A 24191-nucleotide genomic window follows, 5' to 3' on the forward strand; every position below is an offset into this window, starting at 1 on the left:
ATTTCAGCCCTTCAGTGTGCGACTCACTCAAGTAACGCAAATGTCGACTAGAAAACAAGGTCCCTTGTACATCTGTGAATGTGATAATGCATGTGATGCACACCCTGGCTAATGCCATAACCTCAGGCATCGATCTATAATGTGTTTTAAACAATATCACGACGTTCATGGCTCTGACGCATCGTTATACGCTCATGTCAAAGTTACCGTGTAAACAGTCCTCGTTTGTTCGCTGTTTTTAGTTCGAGTATGACGAAGTGTCTATGCTTCAGTTGTCGATCTGACCCTGCCATTCGGAGGCCAATCAACAAGACGGTTGCACGGGTCTTTCAGATGTCGAATATTTCAACTCACAGTTTCTACGTTTCGACTTATGTCCATATGTCCATGCGAGAGTTCAGTGTGGAAGAAAGAACAGATCAATTTCATTTCTTTTCAGGACACCCTTTCATTCAGATATTCATTCCCGGCCAGCGACCAAAGTTGTTTTGTCTGCATTTTATGCCGCTTCTTTCAATACGTTACGTCTGCGTCAAAGCAGTTATGAAATCGATAATGTTCATGGATTACAGGTGAGTTGAAATGAGGCTTGAAGCCGCATTCAAGATTATTGCATGTATATAGTGTGTGCGTGCGTGCGTGCGCGTGCATGTGCATGTACTAGTCCGGACTATTGCCGGTTAAATAGTACTTACATACTATTACACAGTTTTGACATGAATACCCCACTCACACATAGTATACCGTCTCCGACCAGTCCTTGTGTTATTCCATTAATGCCGAACACCAGGCAGGATAACAGCATGCAGGTAACATTTTTGGACCGCACCACCGACCTTTCCCTCTCCGGGCAGACTCTAGGATGCGTTGCGATCCAGTCTCGTTTATTTACAGGTGGCCGCTATACAGCAAATGTGTGTATGCAAATGTCTCTTAAACCTAACAGGCGCACAGTAAGTATAATTTCAATGGCATATACTCAAAATAGCAAGAAACCCCAATGTTTGTCAAGAGGAAATTTCAACATGCAGTAAGGCGCCCGGCGCCATTACCACTAAGTGGCACGGCTACATTAACATTTCATGATGAATTGAACCACTCCTGAGCGTCCACTGCAACTTAGACAACCAGTAATGGCTCCATACGCATTGCTAGCGCCTGTTCTGCCATTAACAACTGGTTTCCGATGCGAATGTTTATGTTTACGTCTGTGCTTTTATTGGTAAAGACACAGTGAGCCCCAAATACGTATGTGCCAGACATTATTGCGGCAAACAGAGTTCAACTCCCCATCCCCATCCCCATCCCCATCCCCATCCCCATCCACTGGCTATATGTTGAACTCTGGAACTTCATGGAGTTCTTCAAGAAGGCTTTGGTTACAAAAGGGTTACAGCATTCAAGGCAAGGCCTCGGTGAATCCTTCAACAAGTTTTATTGTAGACACGTCTTGTAAACTTCCAAATATGACGCATCAGTGACTCTTGAAATCACTACTTAAATTATTTACCTTGAAGAGGCCAATCCCACAACACAGAGATAGAGAGGTTGTTTATTAAGTCTCACTTTCTGTACAGACATATCATGCAGATTACATCCTTCTTGGAATTGAAACAGGTTAAAAATACAGTAAATATCTAAATGTACAGAAACCAACCGGAGGTTATGGGAGACAAGTAAAATCATTGGAAACAAATGTGTATAAATATCATAAAAATGCCTACAATACAATAGCACGTGGTCCTTCACGATCATACTTACACATGCACTCACAAATACACGTATACACTCGCACACGCGCGCACACGCGCGCACACGCGCGCACAGACGCACACACATGTACAGACCGACAGACGTAAACGGATAATATTTTCAGTTCCAAAACACACTCTACTGTAACATATATTCTAACAGGAACAATAAAATGTACATGTAAAACGGTCAAGATAACATTTGACGTCCTTAATTCATGGTTAAAACGGTATTACACGTATAAAGCCTGCTTGTCCAATCTTGCCATGAAAGACAATAACCTGCCAATCGAAGCAATGGCACTGTCTAGTACAATAACACCAGACGTGGCTCTTCTTAATAAGCAGATAGCGTTCATATTTATTTTCAAAAGATCGTATAACGTGTGAAACAACGGTGAGTACATTGTGGATTTACTGCCTAAATAGACAGGAAAGTAGTGGGATGGGTTGAACACAATTCTTTAACCACCGTACTAGTTATCCCATGATATGTCCGCTTAAAGTGACCATGATATAGATGTATATTTTGATTTTCAATTGACACTCAGCAGATTCTGGCGTGGATAAGGGGGCCCACTCGCAGTAAATGACAGTAGCAAGTTTGACTACAGGGCAGTTATTGCCCCATTTCAGAAAGAACTATAAGAAAGAATAAGAAATTAAGCATTTTTCCCTAAATGTTGCTTAATACCGAACTCTTCTAGCTCTGTGACGGAAGCCTGTATCTAATCGAGTCTGTACCAGGCAAATCCTCAGTCTTCCGGGAGCTGCTGTAATATTCCTCTATGGTTTCGCATGATTAAACATTCAGCTACATGTATTAACACTGGACAACGTAAACATAACATGAAGAGCATGGCTTCCTCCCGCGGCAAAGGTGTTATAAAAGTCCAGTTTTATAAAGCCAGTTAACACCTTTGCCGCTAGAAGATGGGGCATGGGGGAGATATGACCAGCTGTATTACCGAACCAGTCAACTAAATGCTATTCTTTTTCAATATCGTAACTTGTATGTAAAAAAACCTTCCGGTTAACAGAATGTATGTACCCATGTTTAACTGTTGCTAAAAGTATTCAAACAAAAAGAGGTCAATAGATATTGATGCATTTGATACGGGTATCACATGCATGATATTAATACTTTCTTTACATGAAAACAAATATCATATTGACATACCTCTGTAATATATGTTCATAGTGACTTGAATGCATGTATTCTATTTTTTAACATATTACGTCAACGTCAGAGAATAATTAGTTACGATTATCCGCCGAACAGATTCCTTTGGAAAGTGGAAAAAAAAAATAGTGGTAAAAACTAACTGAATGGATCACTGATAATCTGTGATGGCGCCAGGTGTTCGCGAAAGGGGTAAGTGTTTGTACGTGCCATACTCGCGTTGATAAGTGCATCTTTTTCGGCCTAATGATACGTATATTTCAAACGTAGTAGTGGTAGTAGTAGTACAAGTAGTAGTAGTAGTAGTAGTAGTAGTAGTAGTAGTTATAGTAGAAGTAGTAGTAATAGTAGTTGTAGTAGTAGTAGTACCAGCAGCAGTAGTAGTAATTAGAGTAGAAGTAGTAGTAGTACCAGAAGTAGTAGTAGTAGTAGTAGTAGTAGTAGTAGTACTAGTAGTAGTAGTAGTAGTAGTAGTAATAGTTGTAGTATAAACAGTAGTGGTCATTACGCCAAGGTATATTCAAAGTCTGGTTGTGTAATTCAAGTGTTATCTCCCTTTCATTATTTGCTGATCAAAGTCACCGTCTCATTGCTGTCACTATTGGAAATCCCAGTGGTACGCATGCAGTCGGTACAAATAACAAGGTAGGTGTTTTAAAACAAGGGTCATTTTCAAATGATGACATGAAGTGAGACAGTTCGTGTAGGTGTTCAACAAGAGACATACAGTTCTCGTAATGATACTAACAACAACAATAATAATACTAACAAAAACAATAATAATACCAATCGCTTTTAGTTACCAATTCATGTGGTTTGATTGACGTGGAGGCTCTTCATGATAGAATTGTATTGTGCACTTTTGCACACATTATTTGTTTGATGATCCTCGTGTGAAGCATGTTAAGACTAATGATGAAACAAGGCATTCCACAGTGCCCTTAAACGAGCGAAGGGTGTGGGACATAATCCCAATGTCTAGGTTGATTTTGTTGATGGTTCTATACTGCTGGACGGAACAGAAATGAGTGCCATATCAAGTCGGCCCAGACTCAATTTGTCAAGGAGAAGCTATCTGAACGACCACTGCATCGAGTTTATATGAATTGTGTTGAGAAGTGCAGATTATGCACTGAATTTAATGCGACTGTCCAACACGTTGTCAGTGGATGCCCAGCTTTGGCACAAACACAGTATCTTAAGCGACATGATGGAGTGGCTCGATCATTTTATTACCGTCTTCGCCATGCTTGTGGTCTTGACACAGAGGTCCATCCATGGTACGACCAAGAATATGTAGCGGACGTAGTGGAAAATGATAAATACAAAATTCTTTGCAATAGGCCTGTATACAGCCTCAGACCTATCAAGGCCAGCAAACCTGGTCCTGTCCTTTTTTTATAAATCCATTAAAATCATTTATATCATTGAATTCTCTGTCCCTTTTGACACTTATGTGATTGACAAGATTGCGGAAAAATATGGCAAATATGCTGACCTTGCTTTTGAAATGTCACGCTTGCATCCCAAATACCAAGTTGGCCGACTCCCCATTGTTCTCAGTGCCTTGGGTTTGGTACCTCCCAATCTGTTGACTGACATTGGAAGAGTCCCCGGGTTTATTGCCAGGAATACAGCCCTTCTGACAATCTGGGTAATGCAGAAAGCCTTTAGTGTTGGGGAGTCTTCATATTCTCCGAAAAGTTCTGGGTAGGCTCGTCTGGGCATAGCTTCCTCGGAGAAGTCCCATTCGCTTTCTGAGGTGCGTGTAGAGGGGGCAAGGGTCCTGATCTGATGATGAACCTAACAAGCCTGACTGTCGCAGGATCCTCCAAACCCTCTTTGTTGCATTCTTTTATTTTAATCTGTATGTAATAAAAATAATAATAATAATAATAATAATAATAATAATAATAATAATGGTGTCACACGGTACATCAGTAAAAAACGACACCACATATTAATAAATAACCATGCGGCCAGTACTGGCCTTCGAAACACCATTTTCAGCAAAACATTAATAATCATAAGATATCATATGTAAGTCCATATTATACCATATATCTCACTGTACAGAAACAAAAACACAAACATACTCGGACACCCACTCCAAACCCTGGAAGCCACCCCCACCCCCACCCCCACCCCACCCCACCCCACCCCACCCTATAGTTACATGTATGTATGGGATTAAATAGAAATCTGTTTATAAATGAACACTCAAGTCTCTTATAACGGGCACAGGTTGCAAGTTAGGGCTGAGCATGAGATGAGAGTGGGATGAGGGGTCTGGGTTCTGAATGAGAAACTAGTCGAGTCCATGCTCTTGTCGTATTCAACAATGCGATTCTGACACATGCACTGCAGCTGTTCACGTTAGTGAACTGATTATAAACGATAAACTGTTTTAATTAACTGCTGAGATCTTAACCATAGATCTGTTTGTCCAACAGAAATCGTCTTCAGATGTAATAGTAATGTCAACCCAAATTTAGGAGTAAGTGAGTGAGCGAGTGAGTTGTGTTTAACTGTATTCTCGTTTGATCAAGGCGTGTCAGCTTGATGTGAGAAGAAAGCTCGAAGTGATGCAGGTTTCAGACGCTTACAACTTTCATAAAACCCATGAGCACGGGTATGGTGCTGACAAACCTAGAAACAAAATCGGGGCAAACCAGGATGCGTTTCCATCCTGCCCAGGAAGGGGACAGTAACTTGAATACAGTAAACTACGGTTATAACGAACTCAAAGGGACCGCTAATTTTAGCTCGTTATAGTCGTAGTTCGTTATAAACATATATACAGCATATATACAGCAAATGGCTGGGACCAAAAAACCCAGTGTGTTATATCCGCCAGTACGTTATAAGCGTGTTCGTTATAAACGTAGATTACTGTACTTGATGTGTAACTGAAAGAACCGAGTTACATGGAAATTCAAAATGAAATCTACCTCTGAAATTAAGACATTTTGATATAAACTGAGGAGCAAAAGAAACTATACCGCTGAGTTGATTTTGTCATAGCTTTGACTGTATTGGTGCTCACTCGACCCTCAAAGAATACTTCAATATTGTTTTGATTTTAAGAATATAATTTGATCTTAAAAAATTATAACTGAAAAAACAATTCACATTATACACAACTTCTGATTAGTATCTTAGACATCTTACCTTTGGAAATCAATATTTTTTCTTGTTACCGGCACAAATGCAAACATTTCAAACATAGTAGGGGCCGGCCATGTGGTTGCTAATTCGTTTATTGCCCCAGTCTTTATTGAACCAATATATTTTTACACAAAAGTATCCATCCACAGATTACTCATTACAAACTGTTTCAGGAATAAGTGATGGTTAAATCGACATAAACAAATTAACAACAGATCTTTTAATTTTCAATTACATTGCAGATTTGTTTTAAATAACTCCGTATACTTTCTTTTGCCCCTCAGCTTATATCAATGACTCTATTTTGTGTTCACTCCCAAAGTTAAATATGAATAAACAATTTAAAAAACATTATCTCAAGCTTATATCAATGACATTAACATATATGCATATTAATCAAATTAATGCACGCTATTAAAAAATTACCTCAGACATCTGCATCTGTACATGTATACGCTCCCAAAAAAAGAAACGCACAGGTGAAATTTTATGGTGAATTTAGTTCATGTAAATTGAAACGATGAAATAACTGTTTTCTACCGCAAATCAAACTGAATGAAAGTTCATAATCGTAACCAATCACCAAAGCACACAACATGATGAAACATTAACTCTAAACACGTTTTTCTTTCTAAATGCATGAAAATTTCAAGTGGAAAAGGGTCACAATGCGTGATGCACCTGAAAATTGGGAAAGTTGTGCTCCAAGATGAGGGGTATAAAGGGATGACACCAGGGTACATAGCATTCGCCTTTTTGTGTGTTTTTTTCCGAGACATTCGATATGCCAAGAATGCGTGCGGAAGACCGAAATATCGCCATTGGACATCTTGAGGCCGGAGAATCAGAATCATCCGTTGTACGTCATTTTAATGTTCAACACAGCGTCGTTTTACGCCTTTGGAGGCGTTACCAACAACTTGGATCCACCTAAGGCCGTCCTCGAACTGGTAGGCCAAAGATCACGCTCTTTCTGTTTATTTGTACACTCTTAACACCTATGCACGCATTTCCTGCAGTAACCATGGTGATTTTAACACTCTTTGGGGTGTACACGCCAAGGCAACGATATTGTCAGTGATTAGCAGATAACATTTACTCGCTAGCTTATCCTTGTTTCGCTACCCATATGTCTCTTCACGAAGACGGAAACAAGGCGGAGGATAGATTGGAGAACTGATATAACTCTCGTCAAAAGTCAAGCAATAATGTCATGATTGTTTGAAAGTTATCATCCATTTTCTTTACTACAGGTGAGTAGATGTGTTTTTTTATCAGCTGGCATGAAGTAATATTTGTGTGATCATAGCATTTTGTACCTCACTCATAAATGATGATTTGTAAAGACAGATCAGCTGTCTTGTAGACATATTTGTGTGATCCTAGTATATGTACCTCACTTATGATGGATGATTTCTAAAGTCTGATCAGGGGATTGTTGTGGCTTTTTCTCTCATTTGAAATAGTTGTTCGTGAGCATTCGTTGATATGGACATTGGACTGATAAATGATGAATAGAAATATTTGTTCGTTGGACCTTCTACATCGTAGTATGTAATAACTTCCTGATCACGATAAGTTACTTTTTAGATACTTTACCAGAATCATGAATATCTCAAATCCTGAAAGTAAATAAATTATATCTGCATGTAAGCATTGGTATTCAGTCAATGAGCATACTTGTCAAACGAATTTGTCAAACTATACTGAACCGCAAAAGAAACGTCACCCCAAGTACACATTGCATAAAAAGTTGTAATTTAAATATCTGGGTATTGTTTGTCAAAGTTTCTAAAATTTAACATTACCTTGTCCGGAAAAATGAAATTTGATGATAAAGAAACAAAGCAGATGACAACAAAACCGATCGCCCAAACGCATCACGGCAACGGCCATGGTTACCCGATGCACGTGAGTTCCGTGCAAATTGAAATGCACATGCGTTCCCCCATTTCTTGCCCAATAAAAATCCACCCAGATCGGATAACTGTCATTCGTTATTGAATTGCTACCACATGCCAAGAATGTCAAGAAATCAGTGACACCAAGCACTTGGACGATTGCAAGCTGGACAAACCGCCCGGCAAGAAGCCAATGCATTTCAAGTCAAGGTACCAGACCACCAACACTACATATGACCGACCACGTAGTGGAAGACCAAGGGTCACCACCCGACGTCATGATCGTATGATTGTGCGACAGCATCTTCAAGATCGCTTTGTTACTGCTGCGGAAACTGCTCGACAGACTATGGGAACACACCAGCGACGCATAAGTGCGGACACCGTGCGTCGACGATTGACGAGCAGACACCTCCACTGTCACAGGCCACACCGAGGACCGATTCTGACACCACGTCATCACCGGAACCGTCTTCAGTGGGCAACACAGCACCAGAATTGGCGCCATCAGCAGTGGAGAAGAGTCCTCTTCTCATACGAGAGCCGTTACTGTATTTCAACAACAGATGGCAGGGAGAAAGAGAGTCTGGTGACGCCGTGGGGAACGTTATTCGGACGCTTGTGATGTTGAGAGAGACTCGTGGGGTGGTCCGAGCATCATGGAGTTTGGGGTTGAATTGGTCTTGCACGGAAGGTCGGCCCTATTTGGTCTTCCAGAACATCAGTCCAGGAAGAGGCAATGTTGTCACAGCAGCTCGGTACATTGATCAAGTCTTGAGACCACACGCCATTCTTCATTTGGCACGTCGCTGCAACCACGAGTTTCAGCATGATAACGCCCATGCTCACACTGCGAGAACAACAATAGACTTCATCCAGCTGAATGGCATCAGAACCATGTAATGGCCTGCCCTCAGTCCCGATTTAAATCCCATTGAGCACCTGTGGGGCGAGATTCAAAGACGGCTGAATGACAGCTCAACTGCGTCAGGCGTTCCTCAGAGTGTTGGCTCAAGTGCCTATGGCCTTCATCAACCGCCTCATACATTCCATGTATCGACGTTGCGCGGCGGTCATCAATGCACATGGCGGACACACGAGATACTGACTTGTGATGCCATTTTCTCAGAGACTAGTGTTGTGTTTCACTTTAAGAACATTTGACACTTTAATTTCAACCTTGATGATCAGTTTTGTCAAGTTTCATCTTTTTAATATGTCTCAAAGTATGTTTACAGTGTTTGGACAAATACGATTTCTCATATATCTATCCATGGTTCAGTATGTTTCAGTTTTTTATGTAAAAAACGTGAAAAACTTTTTTTTTAAACACACAAATAATTATTTTTGTTGCATATTTGAAATCTCTAAATAGATTCTCCAGTTGAAATTTTCATTAAACCAAATTGTTATCAGAACGTTTTCAAAATAATATTCAAAACCTATAAGTTATTATAGCTGGGTTACGGTTTCTGACAACGTCGACTAATCATATCAATTGTTCACTGCATATTTCAAAACCACATATGTACATAGATGTCTATACTCACGTTTTTGTTCAAAAATTTATTCAATGTTTCTACACAACACGTTTTTAATATCGAAAATTAGTTATTTTGGGCGAGAACAACTGTTTCTTTTTTAGTAACATTTTAATTTGAATTAATTAATTTTAAGTCATTTCAGGGCTAAATCCTTTCACTTGGATGTTTCAGTGAAAACCCTTTCACATAGACTGTTCCTGTCCGGATTAACGAGGGCTTGTTGATATTAAATTATCCTCATTTCTCCCATACGGTCATTGACCGCTGCCCACACATAAGCAACAGACTTGTTAACGTGACCGCTCGCTGAACCTTCAAATTCGGTGAGGTAACCAGTGGTAATTGATGTATTGATTATTGGGTGGGCAGCCAGAGACATGGTAGATACTAGAAGCGCTTGGTGAAGCCGTTGGTGTTGTAATGACGTGTAACCGGATCTGCCGTCTATCTCCATCCTCCCAAATTAGTTCAATCACACCCATCCTTCATATTTGCATGTCATGTGAACTTTTCGGAATCTTAAACCTGTTTCCTAGCAACGTCGAATGTCATTAATTTCGTTATTATTTTTGGACAATGTTCACGTATGTGATTGATTGGGCTGTGTAAGCGATAAAAACATGTGGGTGTTTGGGGGTTTCTTTTGGTGGGGGGAGTTTTCTAAATCGGAATCTACATTGTAGCGCGTACCATCTACGTGTACAATACAACATTTGCATATCAGTTTCAGTTCAAAAATGCTTATACACACCAGAGAAGTAATTCGACTTAACTGTAATTCGACACATCCGACTCGACATTATTATCAAGCATATAGGTTAAAAACATATATACTCTAATAAGAATATACAGACTCGTTCACACAACATTGCCTTGACAAATCCTTGACTATATTATATAAAAACATGTATGTTCAAACGATTTGAAAAACATGATTTATAATTTTCAAGATTAAAAAATCAAAACTTTGAGAATGTACATACAAAAGTTAGAAATATTTTTTTTTAGCTTTGTGCACATACAGAATATTGATCACTCTTCAAAGATATAGCTGTATTGGTCCATATTATGTAAGTATTACACTCATCAGTAATCAACAACGTTATATAAGCACAAAAACCTTCTTTCTGAGTCTATTACAGACAAAAAAAGATAAATGAGTTATAAATGATTATGTTCGTGGGTCACTGACAGGTGAATGTGCCGCAGTTTTCTGTGGTAACAATTATATAATTTATTAAATTGATTTCCCCTACGATCAATTTGACGTCATTATTAATGACATGTATAAAGCCTTTGAAGACATTCGAATATGGATTCCAGACAGTGCTGGCTGATGTGCTATTGGACTGACGTCGGGTTAAGTGACAGTTCATGAAGGCACAACACCAACGATTGGGACACATTAGCATCAAGTTATCACCAACGGAGTTCTATATTTGACGTTATAAGTTAGATAACAAGCAGAGACGCTTTGAATAGATATTGGGTTCATTGGTGAGAAACTATAAACATGGCCATGGTCATAAGACATCTCTGCTAAAAGGATCCCGTATAGGATCAGTAAGCAGAACAAATTAGTTTATATATTATATATATAGTATATACTAGATTTGATGGTCATAACAAATAAAAGAGGAGAACCCCTTTCATGAAAAAACTGTCGTAACAATCGTTATATTAAAATCATAAAGAGCCTTGGGAACAATTTGTTTTTGAGATGAAATCAAGCATTTGTCACAAGAAAAATGTCGATCGTTTTGTGATACCATTACATGTATATCCTTTCAGTGGGAGCAAGAGGTATAACCAAGCTGCAACCAATAAAATACATGCTACATTTTGTCAATATGGCAATCTTCTATTTACCTAGGACCAAAGTGTAAAACGCGTATGTGAAAGAGCGACAAAAAGATTTATTTTTTTTAAACAATTTCATAATCATACGTAATCGATACTAAAAGCACAATCGATTGTACGACTCCAACTACGGGGGGTTTCCTCGGCTGATCCAATACATCGAAACCCATCTTCATGATCCTATGGTCAATGGTTCGAATCCACTTAAACTTGAATAAACCTTGAAACTTTTACATATAATGTTAAAAATGTATAATGTTAAGTCCTTAACCGTACAATTTGTATCAAAATTACTGTGATAAAAAGCGAAAAACCCTTCCCAAACTAACAAAAATGTCGAATATTTATGAATGTTGAATATTGAATTTAATTATTTCAATCATTTTATTTTAATTCATTTTAATCCTTTAACGCACATACAATGATACGCTATGATTACAGTTGACAAAACCAAGTGTGTTGGTGCTTGTTTCCATCATTCTAATTGACAAACACATTGCAAAATATTTGAAAGTTTATTATATATTTCTGGACACATCTAAACCTCCATTAAACAATTAAATACTTGCTAACAAGATAATACACTTAAACCATTTATAGGGGCGGTCGGGTAGCCTAGTGGTTAAAGCGTTCGCCCGTCACGCCGAAGACCCGGGTTCGATTCCCGACATGGGTACAATGTGTGGAGCCTATTTCCGGTGTCCCCCGCCGTGATATTGCTGTAATATTGCTAAAAGCGGCGTAAAACCTTACTCAATCACTTACTTATCCATTTATAGAAGATGATATTAGTGTTATATTCATAAGAAAGTATTCATTTCTTGGCCAATGCTATCTTTGCTCACTCAGCTTGCGCGAGTATTTTGGTGATTGATAATACCGAGCTGTTCCTCTATGAATTATGTACTTGCCCCGGGGCACGCATTTCATAACGGGAGTCGCAATCTATCCATGTCCAAACGAGGAGAGACACAATCTATCCATGCCCAAACAAAGTATTACTTTTTTTAGATATATTAAAGGCATAGCATATATCAAATGGAATTTGTGCTGACAAAAAAAGCCGCCCCGGCCCCTCCCAACGGGTAACTTTAATAAGTAATAAAAACAAGTGTATACATTACACTTAAAAACTTATCTTCCAATGCAACCATCTTACACCAGAACGGAATAAAGGGTAATTTGATAGAAATATCGAGGGATGTCTCCCCAATTACCAATGCAATCTGTTTATTGTTTGACGTTTAGAACATTAACAGAGTTGTAATGTAGTTGTTCTAACAAACAAGTATAATCAAAACCCATTACTCATATCCAGAAGTGTTTTGACGAGTTCAAGAGGGGTTTTTTCTGAAGGCGTATAAATAATTCTATGATGCAAACACTGTCAGTGGTGCTTGCGTGATGGATCTTCATCTCGAGAGTCGACCTCCATTGTCGTGGCTAGTTATTTACTGATAGGGTCACTGATGGTCGCCACATTCGTATGCACCTTGTACTTAAATCATTCCGCATGAGTGAAGCCATTTTCTGTTTGTACAGATAACCAAATATGTCAGCATGATATCAATATGATAATTTGGTAGTTATCCATCGATTGATAATTAAGTCGTTACGTGATCGCGCTCGCGTGACCTCTGTCCGACCATCACTGTATGTAACATAACGGATGCACGGAGGCTTGGTCAGCGGAAGTCAATAGTTGTATGCTGGTCATTTAGCTGCCCACGGTCCAGGTCATTATTCATCTCTAGCTTCCAACGTTGAAAATCCTTGAACTCTGTTTACCTCTGAAGCCGAGGAACTTACACACGACCTGACTGGTTCAAGCTTATTACATGTAAGTAAATACACGGGTCCAAATAGCTTTTGGTGAGGATTAGGACCGCGTGATTGACTATGGATTGCTTGTAAACCTGTGAACAGTTGCGTTGTGGAAAAAAACAAGTCTCTACGACATAACCTGTAGGTGTGTTCTCAGAGGTACGTCGAGTAAAGAACGGGTTAAGGTAAGAATTATTATTTTAACACTTTCGAAAGGATTCATATTTGGGGATGTACTGGTTTGGTGTGAATTGTCGGGCAGGTGATGTTTTTCTCCTTTCATTTCACTGGTGGTCGGTTTAAAGAATGGAGGATCAGGACTCAATCCCCAACCCATTTTCGACCCGCCATTGTTATGGGAAATAACTCTGACATTTCCTGTGGAAGCCAGTTTTTGGATGATAAAGAAGTTCATATATTTGTCAAGTTACTAAATGTATATCATAAAAAAAGTGTTGCACGCTTACGCGTTAGAACACACGTGTGTGTGGTGGTAGGGGTGGGGGTGGGGTATGGGGGCGTGTTTATTCAGTCATTGATATCATACACGCATGATCAAAAAGCGTCTGTGTGATCACATGCTTCAAACACACACGAGTATATCAGAGTATGATTTGTCGTTCACAAGTTCATAGCAACCGGTGTACACAGGAAAAGTGTTACCAGTGAAAGTTGATGTTTTAATCCTGATTCATTTCTATTTTGCATCTCTGGTAATCTGACACTTTTTGATAACATTGTATACACGTAGTTCCATGACTTTGGCAACAGAAATATTGCGAAACAGAACGATTTCGCTAAAACTTACATGTTAACCTAACATGGGCTTCAAACACGTAATATAGCTCGAAAACAAAATACCATTTTGTTCTGTTCTTAAGGCCAACTAGTTGATAAGTACTTGCACATAGACTCTGTTATATTCAACTCCGTCAGACCCCGTGGACATTCTGGTTAGAATTGGTCTTCACGATCAGTAACCCATGATTCTCGTCCGAGTTTTTGTCGTAAGAGGCGATTAACGGGGTCGGGTGGTCAGACTCGCTTACTTTGTTGATGCCTGTCATTGTATTCCAACTGCGAAGAAAGATGTTTGTGATGTCAAACACTAGATTGTCTGGTCCGGATTATTTACAGACCGCCGTCATGCAGCTAGAATTTCTAAGTCAGAGGTATCATTTGAACTTCCTTTAAGACGTTATTTCCAAGTTAATTCGAACAGAAAATAGATATGTATAGCCTTGTGGCTCCTATGTACATCCTTGAAAAGACAGGGGCGGATTTGATAAAGATCAACGCGAAGCAATAACGAAGGGCACTCGAGTAGAATATCTGATATTTTACCATCCACCTTGGACATAGATAGGGAGCCTTTGCGTGTATCCGACTCGTTAAAAGTTGAAAAGTTCCAATCAGTCATTTGATAGCACTGCTTTCTGCGGAGGAATGTTTCCTGAAACAACTGCGTGTATCTGCCCGGTGAGTGCGCCTGACCGATGGATAAAAATCCACTCAGGGGAAGGGTTGAAAAACTAACAACATGAACTGAAACGTTTGGACAATATACAAAGAGATCAATCCTCGTGTATTCTTGTAGAAACGTAAGTCTTCGATGTAAGATATTATTATTATTATTATTTTCATTTTACTATGTTATATTTTTTTATAGTATTAAGTCTTCGATTTTAGTTTTTAGTTTTTTAGGTTTCTTTTATATTTTCATCATTTTGGACTTTACTCACACCTAAACTTAACACGACATTATGTAACTGAAATATTGTCCTTAGCGTCATATGAATAGACCAGGGTGTCGTTGTACAAAGCGATCTTAGCGCTATGGTCATCGTAACTCCCATACCTTAGCATAGACCTAGCATAGTCGTAGCGCTATGGTTGTTTTGTACAACGGCACCATGTACTCACTTACTCACTCACTGGCATAAAAAGAGGCCTCTAATTTATGAACATGGAGATGGCGTGCCTTGGGTATTTTTATTAAACAATATTTTGTCTCAATAAATACTTGAAACACATTATATGTTCACTGGACATGCTTGGTGTCATCACGGACTTAACTAGGTCCGTAGTGTCATGAAAAAAAACGTATTGTCAAAGAAAAGAAAATTGTACGACTCCGCCTCCAGAGGCAAAGAATTTATATTTTGTAGCAGTCTAACAACCTTACCTCATCCACAGGTAGTGACAGTGTTACTGGTATATTTGGACCTTGTTAATAACTGACCATGAACAGACACGTAAAAACATGTCCCCTCAAAATAGACTGCTTTTTGTCACGCTGTTGCTGTTACTTAGCTGTGGCCTCTTTGAAATGCTAACTATATTTGTTTTCATCCGTTCTTATGCCGTGCATCACTGTGAGTTGTTAATGGTGTGGGAATTACATGTATTATCCCAAGGGCATATTCATCAGACGCTTGCCCTTATTAATGCATGATACCAACTGTTATGGTTCAGTAAGGGGTAAATATTGTTATTAATCTCAGATAGTGTTAATCCACTGCGCTATGTTAATGCCGTAAGTACAAAGTATGTTAAGAATTTAGTAACACTGTAGTTCTTCCTTCTTATTGGTATGTTTATTCATCTATTGTCCCCAGGCGCCCAGAACGTTTACTGCAGTGTACCACTTCATTAATAATTTCCAACAACTACGCTTTATGATAACGCACATATATTATATATCCCGTTCTACACACAACGCCCCGATTATGTTTCTAGGTGTGTCAGCACCATATCCGTGCTCGTGGGTTTCACCAAAGTGGTAAACGTCCGAGACCTGCATCACTTCGGGCTTGCCCTCCACATTAAGCTGACACGCCGTGATGTAACTGGAATACGGTTCAGAGCGGCGCTAAACCCAACTCACTCATTCACCTTCCTCTGCCAACACAGGGACGCAACACACGGCAAACTCACTCACACACTCTTACATAAAACGTATAGCAAGAAAGCTTTATATTTATATGTTAAGACAAAAGAATGACAGGAGACATTTTCAATCCATTTAAACACTTTGTTGTGTCAGACATGTTATTACCACATAGTTAGGGGCAACTAGATTACAGGTTGACAGTCCTTGCAAACCTGATCAAGTCATCCAAACATGTTCTTGTGCTTCTACAAATGTCATGACACAGACCTCATGATGACCCTAATAACAAGTCCCAGTGGAACACAGTGCTCTCATTACAACGTCTAGTCCAACACTGAACATCGCCAGCACACCGCGGGGCATTGTAAGGTCGCGTCGTTACAGATGAAGTCTTTCTACTTAAATTACCGACAGCTTTATTCAGTAAAGGGCCTCAGGACCAAAATACATACAAAAGCGAGTGCGTTTTTTAACAGAATCACATATTGATATTTCTTTTATTTTTTACATGATCGACATAAAATCGACAGACATTTCTGATAATGTCAGTGTTGTTACTCGGCATGATAGAAACGATATTATTAAGTTTGGTTATTTACTAAAATATTTTACAAAGAACCTCAGATCAGGGTACGAATCATAGAAATCGAAGATGTGCAATTTACTTCAACTGCAAAATTAATTTACAACAACACTATCGCAAAGGAAGTATGAAATTGATCTTCAAATCGACCGTCACTCACGGTTAACAAGTCAACGGACGAGGAGTCAGGGATGGGCTGGGACTTATGTTAGAGACAGGATATTTGTTCCGGCACTTCATCAGAACGCAATTGTTTTCTGTGAAAGTTGAAATCAAACAATTTAATTTCTTTCCACAATACAACTTTTATTCGAGACAAACAGTACTTCCAATGAACACATTTTATTTATTTTTTTAGTTTTGTGTTTTTGTGTTTGTGTTTAAGATATATTAAAAATCATTGAATGCTGTTGTTTTTCAATCATATTTGCCATGGTGTTTCCATAGGGTGTTATACTGAAGTCTGTTTGATCCATTCAAAACATAATATGTTTCAAGTATATATGTTTTGATATTAAATAATTATATTAGATAATTATGTTGAGTCTTCAAGAAACTTTGTCATTTCTTTGCACACTACTCCAACACTCAGTTGAACATCGCGAAGCAAGTGAATTGCTGTAATCGTTCAAAATAGAATAACAACCAAATGACCCACAACTCCGCTCCCTCCTTCCCTCCCTCTTACCTGGTCGTAAGAAGTGACGATATGGTGCTGGTGACTTTTGCATGTCATCAACAGATGTTGATCATGATAGTTCTGACGTGAACCACCCTTAGCGTACGGATAATTAACTTTCACAGTTAACCCTTGCATGACGATGAAAATCAAAATAACATTTTCCTCGTCGGCGTGGTACGTTGCCCATGATATCAAACGTTGGTTTGTTTCATCCAGGCTTAAGTATTTTCAGGTTACCTTTATACTGCTGGAATACTGCTGAGTGCGGTGTTAAAAATAAACAAACACGAAAACAAACAACCAATACGATTGTTTTAGGTCTTGTATTTAAAGGAACAGGTCGAAAAGTATCACCTCGGGCCAATCGGCTCTTGGCCTTACTCTTTAACTATACCCCTCATGTCTTACCACTCCCACTAAAACGTCAGTCTATAAGCCTTGTTTATGCTGTTTAGATCGAATGTTGATGCGGCGTTAAACAACATTCACTCACTGATTTATTAGAGACTGAAATAAACATCAGTAAATGTAGTCATGGTAACGTTAGCCGAAGGTAATCTTAAAAATTCAAGAACAACAGTCGATATTCACACGTCCATTTTATTTTTAAAAGAGAAATCAATATAAATCTCTATGATTTGTTGTTTGAAGCACGGGAAGATATAAAATGTGGAAAAGAAACTTTCCATCAAGTGATTTTCTGCGTGACGCATTTTTTCCTTATTTGGCGTGGTTAAGACAGCAGAACATTTGTTGTGCAAGCCGTTATTATTATTAAAAGCCTTGAAGTAATACAAAAGCGTTATACAACGTTACATAAAGAGATCCCAATATGATCAATATGCACAGTTATGATCGTGATTACCGCAGGGACGTTTAGCAAACAGCAGGCGGTTTCGTCTATCAGTGTCATTACTTGGTACATAATCCGTTTTCACAATTTTCATCGAACCGAAGGTCTAATACATAGGTTATGTAACTGGGAAATCACTCGAATCTGTTGACTCCGGGAGTAAACTTTACGAGCCCCGAACAGAGTCGAGGGATATTTCATGTTATGGTATACAATTTCTATAGTACAGTTGATCTATAGTTGGGACAGTTTTGCTTGACAAAATGCACGTTCAGAAGGGCCAGTAAACCCATCATGTACAATATTGACTTTCTGTTGCAATTCTAACATGACATATCCAGCCATAGTTATCTTTCCACTAAAAGCGAAACTAGGAATGAACACCGGGGTCAGAATAATGTTTGACGCCCTCTTTAGTGGTGCCCATCAACACGGGTATGGTATGTTGGGGATCTGGGATTCGAACTCACGACCAGGATCCTGAGATATTTTATTTCATGGTTTCTCAGCCTGTAAATAATCGAGTTTGGATCAGACAATCCAGTGATTGGCATCATGAGCATCGATCTACGCAATTGGGATACGATTACATGCACCAACCAAGGCAGCGTGCCTGACCACCCTATCCCGTTAGACGCCTCTTACGACAAGCATAGTCGCCTTTTATGCAAGCATGGGTTGCTGAAGACCTATTCTCTACTCGGATCTTCACGGGTCTCCTACCACCGAACCTATTGGAAAATAAATAACCTTTATCAGTAAAATGAAAAATGTCCTATTGGACGTGTAATATCTACATCATTGCCAGTAATTAGGTGAAATTTTACTTTCACTGAAGTCAGTGTCTGTACGTGTTACAAAATCGCATTAATTTGCAAAACCTGTTTACCTTCTGACTGCCTGCCTGTCATGCCTAATTAACCCTTTGTGAGACAAGAGTAGGTGTGTTCCTGTCACGTGTTTATATTCGTTTCCTTAGAGATTGTTTATAATATGCTGTCATGGAAACGCACATCACGTTGAATTTAGGTGTTATTCATGTTAGTTCTCACGTAGAATGCGCCGTGCGTGTTGATAATTAACGTTCATAGTTAAAGAATGAAAAAAAGGTAGCATCTTCAGGCATAAAGCTGGATATTTCAATGTAGCTATATCTGTCCCTTCTGTATTTTAGAATTTTAATGATTCGTTGAAGTACAAACTAAAAATAAAGGACACCTTGGAATATAGGAAATATACCTCCTTGTATTTCAGGATAACCATGCATGATGATGATGGTTATGATGATGATCACGATCATGATGATGAATCGTTTAGACTCCGATTAGATGGTTACAGTATGTTACCCGATTGATAGAGTGTTATCGTGCAACGATGGCGTGGATCGGCCCCAGTATCTCCAGTGTCCGAGATCTCGAGCATCCTGTGCATGTCGTTAGAAGAGACTGCAAACTGAATCAAGTGGCCACGCTCACTGACCGGGTTAACCGCTCTCGCCATACCTCTATGGAACTGTGAAGAGGCTCATGCTATCACTCACTGATTTGCTTGACTCAGACTCGATTATTTACACTGAGACCGCCTTTACACAGTTGGAATTTGTTTAAATTATACTGCGTAAACAACATTGACTCACTCATTTGCCTCATCATCATTTACTTTACGCCTTGAATGTGGGATGTACAACAATACATGTACTTATCCACTACAGGGATACCCCATTAATAAGCGTGTAGTGTAGTCGGTTTTCAATTAACATTAACCAGCTTCATAGTCATGTTGCACTAGCTGTGACTTACAGTTGATGAGAGAAAGAGAGGCCGAAACGTCAATTAATTACATGTTAATGTTAACATATAGGGAAGATCGGAAGTGAGGTGAGGCGAAATGAAAGGGGGATTAATGTGCATTCTTGTACTATTCCGGAGTAGCCCACCGAGATACCAGGCCGCACTCAGACACAGGCTAGCGAGAGAGAGTGGACTTGTTTATTTACGTCTCATTTTCTGTACATAAATATCTGTGTGTGGGTTGTGAATGTATTGTCTATGTTGTGTGTATATGTGGGTAGTGAATGTAGTGTTTGTGCTCTGTGTATATGTATCTATTGAATGTTTGACCTATGTTGTGTGTATATGTGGGTAGTGAATGTAGTGTTTGTGCTCTGTGTATATGTGTGTAGTGAATGTTTGACCTGTGATGCGTGTATATGTGTGTAGTGAATGTAATGTTTATGCTGTGTGTACATGTATATGTGTGTAGTGAATGTTTGACCTATGATGTTTGTATCTATAGATAATGAATGTATGGTCTATGCAGTGTGTATATGTGTGTAGTGAATGCATGGTCTATACTTTGTGTGATGGACAGTGACGTGTATGAGTTTCAAAATCTTATTCACGGAAGTCCAAAGGACAAAGTTATTTTATAAGAATCTATTCACCGAGTTATTTTACGAAGATCTGTTCACTGAATTGTTTTCACACACGGATGCATCAACATTAAATCATAAATTACTATTTATATGGTTTCTTAACTACTGTAAAACACAAATTAAATACGTCTCGAAAATAATACGTCTGACCAAATGTAGACTTTAATGCGCACCATGCGTTCCATCATTATGATTTTATTTGAAATTACTAAAAGATGAACCTATCTGAACTATATCTACTCCCAAAATTGTATTTCCTGCTTACAAGCATTGGTTAAGTTATGTATAATTGACATACAGTGTATTGTTTTGATATCAATTTACATGAATGAATGAAACAAGTTATTATTTTATAAGGTGTTTATTGTATTACATTTAGTTTCATCTTTGTGAGGTGTTTTGATAACGTAAACAAGTTCACCTTTCATCTAAATGCACTGTTTCCCTTTGATCATCCCGAAGCATTATTAAAGGGTTTGTGACATCTAGTTATGTTTTCTCATATTTTTACAAACATTCTGAGGGTATATTATTTTCAAAAGGTTAAACGAATGCTATTGCGGCACAAATAGTTTTATCTTTGATATGAAAAACATTACGTTAATTATATCTATTCAAATTGAGAGAGTTTGTTTAAACATATGATGATACTTGTTAAAATTACCATTATAAGTTAAGTATACGTTTAAGTTCTGGCCAAAAAAATGTTATTTCTCACATGCCGTTATGGATGACTACGTATTTGGATTTCTGCCCTGTGGTCCTCTGAATGTGAACAGAAAGTTACTGACGTCTTCAACCGAGGGAAGACTGGGCAATCCATGCCAAGGGAGGAATACCACTTCTTGACTAAGCATTCACTTTTTTCCATGGATGGAATTGACAAAGTGACGAAGAAGGACGGCAAGTACTTGGTCACCAAGGAAACAGTAGTAGAGTTTATCACACACGCACACACAGAAACTCTCCATGGTGGTGAGAGAGACGCACAAGAAACTGTTAAACAAGTGTGCCAATATCTCCACAAGCTTGATATCATTATACACCAGTCGCTGTGGGAGGTGTGTTGAGAAACGTGATAGGAAGGAGACAGCTTCATATGTGCTTGTAAAACATCCAGGTGCTCCTGTTTGACAACGGGTTTGAGATGCAATTTTGCATGCCATAGCCACAAATCCTGTACCAACTGTGACTGAACTGAGCGGTGACGTGATTCAGAGACCCTTTATATGAAGATAACACTGCTTGATATGTGGTTTTATTTAGATAATAAAGTTTCTTCAGATCACATATTTGTTTGGTTGTTATTTATTAAAGTTTATTCACATAATAATAGAGTTTACTTTATTGAAACAAAATATGTAAAACAATACCAATTTCAGTTGCGTGCTTTTAGGCAGAACAATTACCTGCCCATTGTGTGAAATGAGCATTTTGGTAGCCCATGTTGGGAAATATTTTGAGGATTAATTTTCATTCACAACTATTGCCCATTGCATGCAATGAGCACATAATTGTTTGCACATTGCGTGCATTGGGCAAGCTGTATTGCCCATTGTACGCATTGGGCAAACGGCCTGCCTAATGCACGCAATGGGCAGCTGCACAGATTGGGTGTAACATATATGTATAGGTAAATATAATGAATGTATGTTCTATGCTATGTGTATATGTAGGTAGTGAAGGTATGGTTCACGTTGTGTGTATGTGTGGGTAGTGAATGTAAGATACTGGTATATGTTGTATGTATGTGTGGGTAGTGAATGTGCGTTTTATGTTGTGTGTATGTGTGGGTAGTGAATGTATGGTGTATGCTGTGTACAGGTGTAGGTAGTGAATGTATGGTCTATGCTGTGCACATGTGTAGGTAGTGAATGTATTGTCAGTGCTGTTTGTATGTGTGTGTTGTAAGTTGTTTGGATGTGTAAAGCAACTGGCAGTGTATATATGCCACTGTGTATTTTATTACCGCATTTATGTGGGTTTTTTAATGGACGTGTCCCATAGGCCGGATGTTTTTATCTAATCAATGAGTGCCAACTTCTATAAAATAATGTAAAAAAACATGTGACACGAGCATAAACTATACCGATTGTCATATGTCTCCCACTTTTGGGTGCGATCGTACGGCCACTGCATTCACCTGCGCTGTCCAGCTACATCTATGGGGAACAACTCACTAGACACTTTCCTCACACAAAATAACTTCGTCCAATGTACGACGTCATGAAGTTGCGAGAGCATGTTCGAATCTCCGGAAATGACGTCATGATAGAACAATGTTTCATCGTGAAATAAACAACGCTTCGTTCTTCAATGTTCTTTGCGATTACGCGTAGCTATCTTATATAGGGCAGTCAATTGTTTAAACATGTATGATACCTATGTTGAGAGTAAAGGATAGATGTTACTTCCCTTCTTGGAATATCCTTCCAAAAAATGCAGAGTTTTATTTAACTCAAGCGATATCAACTGATTGAAGCGTCCGTGAAAGGCGCATGCCGCCTTTTGCTTCGTCATTCAAACTCAGTGTTAGGTGTATATTGAAAGGTGATGCATCAATGACATGTGTTTAACATGCAGATAGACTAGTCGGAGCGTCATGTTTCGTTGATTTTGCCACTTCATCACTGCTAAACACCAGCAAGGCAATTTTAATGTCATTTATAATACACACTACCCTGTTATTTCAGAAATCAAATAGCGTTACACACATTTGACCTTGTGAATACGATGAATATATAATAACTCAAATAAATGGAGGAGTTTTGTCTTTTTCTTGTCACATAACATGTTTGTGTCTTCGAGAGAACTTATGAAATTGATATTTTCACGAACGCGAGATAAGATAAACATGTTATTTGAGGCACCCAAAGACAAATAGTACGCTCCTGAGTGTTTTCTTACTGATCTTCCCGACCTTACTGACCTTACTGAGACATAACATTGAAAGTAGTCCCGGCATTAGTCTTATCTCAATCATGAGAAAGAACATGTTTTTTCGCTCGAGTGATATATCAATTATGTATTTTCAGATAAATGAAGTATTTAATAACTAGATATCTGTCTATTACGTAATGAGCGATGAAATACCGGTGCCTATTAATATCTCAGCGCCTTAAGGATGACATCACGAAAAACCTATAAATATGCACTATAAACGCTTGAGTGCATAAATCAAATGGGTGGTACTGCACTTAGTCATGATAGTCATTTGATGAACGTTAATACTTTGTTCAGTGAACATTGATTAAGCACGCGGAACGAACAGTGTACATAAACTAGAGTAATTAGGGATTGTGTCCTCGGAGTACCATGCACAATTTTCATATTTTCTTCATGAAAGAATATTAGACGTCCAAAGTTATCAACGACATTCCTCAACATTTTTTATGATAAAAGAACATATAGAGTACTATTCTACCATGAATTTGAAATTTACTCGATTCTGATTGGTCAATCAGAGACTATTAAATCACAATAAACCCCCTGAAACGGTTTGACGGCCGCATTAC

This window comes from Haliotis rufescens, unplaced genomic scaffold (assembly GCF_023055435.1).
Source record: "Haliotis rufescens isolate VD_foot unplaced genomic scaffold, xgHalRufe1.0.p SCAF_2, whole genome shotgun sequence".
NCBI lineage: Eukaryota > Metazoa > Mollusca > Gastropoda > Lepetellida > Haliotidae > Haliotis > Haliotis rufescens.